The 7,153-nt window shown below is 43.0% G+C and overlaps 1 non-coding gene across 1 annotated transcript; it reads right to left on the bottom strand.

Annotated features, from left to right (window-relative positions):
* Nucleotides 1-457: 457 nt before the first annotated feature.
* Nucleotides 458-530, bottom strand: Trnak-cuu (transfer RNA lysine (anticodon CUU)). Its single transcript has one exon. It is a non-coding gene; the product is annotated as a tRNA-Lys (tRNA).
* Nucleotides 531-7,153: the final 6,623 nt, after the last annotated feature.

Here is a 7,153-nt window from a genome sequence, read left to right as displayed (position 1 = left end):
ATCTTCCATATAAAGAAGAGGCTGGGGCCTGGCAGAGCTCTCCTGGTTGTTGTGGGGACACTGTTCCAGCCCCATATCAGGGTAACAGTTTAGAAAGGTCTATGGCGGAAATGGACTTTGGGTGGGACCAGGTACATGGACTGGTGTTGTGAGAGTATCTTCCGCTACCTCAACCAATAGTCGCTGGAGCACGAGCCCACAGTGCGACGGGGAGCGCCTTCTGCTCCTTCAGCCAATAGCTGCTGAAATACCAGCCCACTGGGGCGTAATACATTTCTCTTTTAAAAAGAGACACAGATCCCGGATCAGGCCCTCTTGGTTTCAGCACTTGATCCCAGCTCCTGCTCCAGCGACTAGGCTCCCTTCTTGACGGTTTATGGTGTATGTAAGTTTTACCCCCCAAAATAAATAACCCCTTAAAACATAACTGGTGTGGGATTGATTCGCCAATACTTGGTGCCCAACGTGGGGCTCGAACCCACGACCCTGAGATTAAGAGTCTCATGCTCTACCGACTGAGCTAGCCGGGCTAGCTGGTTTTAGAGCTGGACTGAGCTAGCTGGTTTTAGAGTTGGACTCTGGCTCAGTCCCTCTCTAATTCCAAGCCTGTTGTTAAAAGAAAAACCCAGAGTTTCTGGAGTTTCTGTCTCATGTCAAGAGCCATGATATGGGACAGAAATAAATATGAGTTTAGAAAACATTTTTACTTTTCTTCATATCTATCATACCTTTCATTAAGTATATCTATCATGTCTTTCATTGAATATATGTATGTCTGTATATGTCTATATGATTAATGTTTAACTTTTCCACAACGAACAATAAGTTTTTCCTGCAGTGACATTTGAAGTTTCCAGGAAAAGATGGGGCCCCATAACAATAACTCCACCTGGTTGATATGACATCATGATACTGATAGCGCTACTACAAAACCTGTTTTGGGTACCAGCTGCACAAGACGATTCCAACGTGGTTAGCTGAAATGATGCACATCTTGTACAACATTCTGGCCAGTCCTCAACAAAATACTCAGAGACTATTTGCAATTTTAAAAGACATTGATCTTGAAATTTAACCATCATTTTGCTTTCACAGGATCCCCCAGAAAGAACGTCGCCCCCATGACAGCTGGAAGTAATTCTAGAAAATGACGTCCCCTCTCCCAGTAAAGTTTGTCCTTGGGTTTAGGGACATCATTTAGGGGTTGGTTATAATTAGTATAGGGTTGAGGGTTGGGGGAGGAATTTTATAAGCGCAGGAATCTTAAAAAAAAAAGAGGGATAATTGGATTATGGGATAATAGCTTTGTACTTGTGAGTTACTGTTTTTAGACAAATATATTGGTATTGATTCTTATATATTGATACAAAGTTAAATTATGTTGACTATTTTATGCATGCATGCTTCTACCTCTGTTTAAAACATTTTTATGTATTGACATATATATATATTGTGTTGATATATGTATATTTTACCATATTGCATTGTACACTTCTACCTCTGATTAAGATACTTATATATTGTTTATGTATTGATATATATATATATTTACCCTATTGCAATGTATACTTGGACATTGTTTATATTTGGAGGTCATATTGTCCCCATTTATTGCACAGTTGTTTACTATCTCAGTCTTTAAGTTAGATAGATATTGAGAATTATATAGATCAATAGTCATCTAAGTTTGTCATTTATAATTAGACTAATCAGGTTCTTTAGATACATAGAGATTATATTCAGTATAGATAGATAATCTTCAACCTCTTCAAAGAGCTGTAAAAAATGGCCTATAATCTAATTCAGAGTTCTGTGGTAGGGAGACACAATCGCTCCTGGCAATACCGATCTATTCCCGAGAGAATGTTGAGCACCAAAGACACTCCACCTGGAGCCTTTCTTCTTGGCAGAACTTGCCTTTGGGTAAAGAAATGCCCATACCTCAACTACTGACAGAGTTACAGAATATCCGTAAATGGATAAAACAGGACTGTCATATCCTGCCAAGACAGGGTAAGATAGTTTTGAAAAGTTCCTTGCCTTTGAAAATGGTATGTCAGTTACGTTAGGCCTTAGCCAAAGTTGGTTGCTTCAACGCTGCAAACGTGACTTTGGGTGTTTGCCCAGGTAGCCAGTTGTCTATGTGATTTGTTACATGTCCTGGAAGTTTGATTGCACTTCCTAATTACTCAGGTAACATTATTTCCCTTCTCAGATCTTTGATGGGATTGAAGATTATATAAACGTAGTTACTTTCCTTTCATGACTTGGCCAAGTTATTTATTATACAAGACTTTAGCTAGTTAGAATAGGATATTTGTACTTATTGTATATAATTGTGTAGGTTTGTACTTACTGTATATAATTTCGTAGTAGGCTTAGAACTCTTTTACTTAAACAAAAGGGGGAGGTGTTGTGGGAGTATCTTCCGCTGCCTCAGCCAATAGTCGCTGAAGCACGAGCCCACAGTGCAACGGGGAGCGCCTTCCGCTCCTTCAGCCAATAGCCGCTGAAATACCAGCCCACTGGGGCATGGTACATTTCTCTTTTAAAAAGAGACACAGATCCCGGATCAGGCCCTCTTGGTTCCAGCGCTTGGTCCCGGCTCCTGTTCCCGGCTCCTGCTCCAGCGACTAGGCTCCCTTCTTGACGGTTTATGATGTATGTAAGTTTTACTCCCCAAAATAAATAACCCCTTAAAACATAACTAGTGTGGGATTGATTCGCCAATAGACTTTGGGTGGGACTGTGGTTCATGTTCCCCTGTGTGAAAGGTGGGAAAATAAAGTACATTGTGTTAGCCAAGCTCTGACCGAGACCTCAGTGCCGACCCAAAGGGCTTGGGGAGAAGTCTTCACCTTTGGTAGTAATCAAATGGTAGAGGTGGTGGCCTAGGCTCATGGGACTCAGAGAATTCAAGTGCCAGAATGGTCCATTGTCATCCAGAATCTGTCAAGTCCACCCAGACGTGAGTTTGGGAGGATCAAAACGGGCCCAGGATCCTGCTCACATCAGCAGAGGCAGCAGGCATGCTTTGTGCTGGTTTACAGAGCTGAATGTTAAATAATCAGGAATTTTGAAATCCAGTGGTTAAACACAACTAATATCAAAAATTAAATTATATCAACTTACAGTTAAGCACATGCATTAAAAACAAAGGTAAGAAAACCTTAAATTTTATGCCATAGTTCGTTTGAACGTTTCACTGCTGCCTGTACATTCTTTCATGTCTAGGTGACAAAAGGAAGCATTTCCAAAACCTTCCACCACTGCAGAATTTCTGCGAACCCCTGCACACTATTCTAAGACTACATAACTCAAGAAGTTGTGCTCTGGGAACACAGGCTGTTCAATGCCAAGTTCACAGGCCCAGTCTGCCTTAGGAAGGTAGTGCTTTATCAGGAAGGAGTTGACAGCTATCCCAGCTCTGTCTGCTTTTGACAAAGGCAGAACCTCAACAACATCGCCATGCAGAGGTTTACAGCGTGCCTGATTCCACGCAACACAGAATGCATCCGTGGCCCTCTACAAAGCCAGGTAGGTGTGGGATAGACTGTGGCCATGGGGCATGCTGGTATCATGGCACACCATGCAGAAACATGTGTTCAATAAACATTGTGTGCACCCAATGGCCTCAGAGGTTTGAAAAGCTCTCCTTTAGAGACCTCAATATAATACTACAGTAATTCCCAACGGGAGGAGTACAACCACTCAGGAAGACAAAGAGTGGAAGCTTGAATCGTCCCAGTTCAGTGATCCTTCACACCCCGTGGAGAATTTGCTAACTCCTGTCCCCCAAGCCATGAGCCCTATATACTTAAAGGTCTCCATCTACAGACAAGGGATAAAGCAGAGGATTCACTGGCCAATAAACACTGCCATAGTTTAGGAACTATCAGTGAGAAATGGAGCCAGCCTCCTAGCCAGGTCCACTGGGCAAGATCAACAGGATGAAGACAGTTTCTCCTATGCAATGAGGCAAGTGGAACCCATGTGAACCCACTGACTCGCTGGATTTCCACATGCTTATCTTTGTCCAATGTAACCACGAGTGGACATGCACAAAAGCCCTGGCCCGAGAAGAATATGGTAAGGAAAAGTTAAAGGGTTTTGTGTCCTATATACCATCTACATTGCTGTTGTGTGTCTGCTTTCTCCTAATTGAGGCATTCCCTGCTGGAGGGACGAGGAGGCTACTAAGACTCAGTGAGGTTTTGAATCGTACTGCCAAGCAAGCCACCCAAGAATACAGAGGTGACAGTTAAGAAGGAATATCAGAAAGCTAATGACCTTGGGCTAGGTCAAAGCAAAGAGCCACAGTATGAGGATCCTTGTCCATCCTCCCAGCATCCACTCTGAGTTTCCCCTCAGGAACCTGTGGGGATTGTGGATTTGGCTCTACATAAAGTAATGCAAGGCTGGGCTAGGGAAGCCATACTGTCACCTTTGCCACCTTTCTCACTCAGGTCTCCCTAGGCTACCACGGGGAATCTGAGCAGAGGCACCTTCAGGGTCTCTACAGCATCGCCCAGGTTACCTTCTTCCTGAACGTGCCAGCCAGTGACCCCATAATGGGAATCTGGGGTCTGGCTGATCCTCTAGCTCAGGACTATTCCCTATTCCCACTGATATTCTTTGTCCTGGAGTTCTTCGCTGAACTGGCCACGATCTTCTCAGCTCTAGTGTGTCTGAGCCTCTTCTGTAGCCACACCCCCTTCTCCGTTCACGGGTAACAGGTGTGGTGGTTCCTGCTTTTTCTGTAGTTTCTTTCATATAACTTTTCTTCCCACAGTGAATCTTCTGCTCCAAATTCCATCTTTGCATCTACTTCCTAGAAATCCAAACATGACTCTTAGAATCAATTGGCTCATAACAAAGACATAACTACAGCATAGGAGGGGAAAGACCATATTTTAAGTAGATGATCAGTGAATCACGGACCCAAGTTCCACTCTACACATAGAAATCAGCTCTGCGTGGATTTTAGATCTAAGAATAGGGGGTTTTTTAGAAGTTATTTTAAATAGGAACAAGAAGAAATGAAAAGTATACCACATGGATTTCACATTCTCAAAAGTAGCTGCTCGTCGAAAGATACCACTGGGGAAAAGGAAAACAATGTCCAGCTTCCTTTTCCGCTGCTGTGGTAAAACGCCATGACAAAGGTGACTTCAGGGAGAAAGGACTTACTTCATCTCACAGTTCCAGGTGACAGCCCATCACTGTGGGAAAAGTCACCATGTCAGGGACTTGATACAACTAGTCATATATCCACAGCCAAGAGCCGAGAGAGCGTGGATGCATGGGGTCTCCACTCTTATACAGTACAGGAACCACTAGAATCTGCCTAGGGAATACTGCCGCCCACAGTGGGCAAGGTCTTCTCACATTAGTTAACTTATTAAGAAAATCCCCCACAGATATGTCCACAGACCAGCCCAGTGGAGACAATCCCTCACTGAGACACTCTTCCCAAGAGAGTCCAGGTTGTGTCGAGTTGACAAATAAAGCTAACCATCACAGATCCTAAATGAAGCAAGATATATAAAATTTATGTCTTCTATGGAGATCCTATGTCCAGCAAATATAAAACTGCTTTGAACTAAGCTGGAGGAAGGCAACTCTGCTTCAGAGAGAATTCAGTTCCCAGAGCTACTAGGACGAAGTCCCACACACCTGGAGTTCTGTATCAGACTTCCCTCTTCTCTCACATGGCTGGAAACAAGTCTGAAAACATGCCAAAAACTAGAGTTATGCATTGACACAGCATTAATCCTTCCGGGGACTGCATAGAGCCAGTCCTGGTATCTCCCACTTTGGGAGAGTGATAGAATCCCTTTTTTAAGATTTGTTTATTATATATAAAGTATTCTGCCTGCGTGTATGCCTGCAAGCCAGAAGTGGACATCATATCTCATTACAGACGGTTGAGTCAATATGTGGTTGCTGGGAATTGAACTCAGGACCTCTCGAAGAGCAGACAATGCTCTTAAATACTGACCCATCTCTCCAGCCCTGATGGGATCTCTTGATATCACTCAGCCTCCATTTCTGGCCATAGCACCTTCTCTTGTCTCTGTGTGGGTTCCCTCACCTTCCCCTCTCTTAAACAAACACACGTGAGGATGCTGAGGTGGCTTAGTTAGTAAAGTACTTGTCTTGTAAACATGAGGACCTGAGTTTAACCCCTACATAAAAATTGCCTGTCAATATATATTCACATTATATTTAGGAAGGTATGTGCATACATAGATGCATATAACACCAATTAATGAAAAAAGAGGCCATGAGTTTTAAAGAGAGCAAGGAGGGGTCTGTGGGAGGGTTTGGAAAGGAAAGGGGAGATGATGTTGTTATGCTATTAAAAATAAAATAATTTTAAAAGATATTAATACAAACCAAAAAGGGAAAGAAAAAGAAATTTTTCTGATATGGTCCAGTGCTAAGGAGGAGAGACAGCTGATGCCTGGGACTTGCTGGCCAGACAGCGTAGCTTACTTTGTGAGCTCCAGGCTGGTAAGAGATAGAGTCTCTTAAAGGGAGATGGGGAATAGCAAGCTGGCTCAACAGGTTAAGGTACTTGCCACTAAATCTGATAACCTAAGTCCCATGCAACACAGCATCTATCTAGGAGAGAAAGAACCAACTTTCCAAATGTTTTTTCTGACTTCCATGTGACTATCGTGGTGTATGTACACACATACACACTTGCAGACATGCATACACATGCACACACACACACACAGAGAGAGAGAGAGAGAGAGAGAGTAAATAGATGAATAAATAAATAGATAAATAAATGAATGTAAAAAATATTAAAGGTGAGCAGAGCCTGAGGAATGACATCCTAAGTTATCCCCTGACCTCTAAAATCTGGTAAACAAGTGTGCACATGCACCCCACACATATGTGTGCCTGTATACACACAAATATGCACACACATACAAACAACAGTTGACTGCATTTAGAGCTCAACAGGATAACCCAGAACCAGATAATCCTAATATTAATTCTTCAACTCATCACTTATCAACCTTATCACTCCTTTTTCAAGGCTCCCAGGTGTCTTCGGGGCTGTGATTCGGCCCACGTGAGAGGAAAGGATTTGAGTTCCACTTCACGCGGAGGGTGTTCAGATGGCAGCCTGTCTGTT

Source organism: Myodes glareolus, chromosome 3, assembly GCF_982192425.1.
Source record: "Myodes glareolus chromosome 3, mMyoGla1.1, whole genome shotgun sequence".
In the NCBI taxonomy this organism is placed as follows: Eukaryota; Metazoa; Chordata; class Mammalia; order Rodentia; family Cricetidae; genus Myodes; species Myodes glareolus.
Note: the sequence above shows the minus strand (reverse complement) of the source record. Positions and strands in the feature narration are given on the sequence as shown.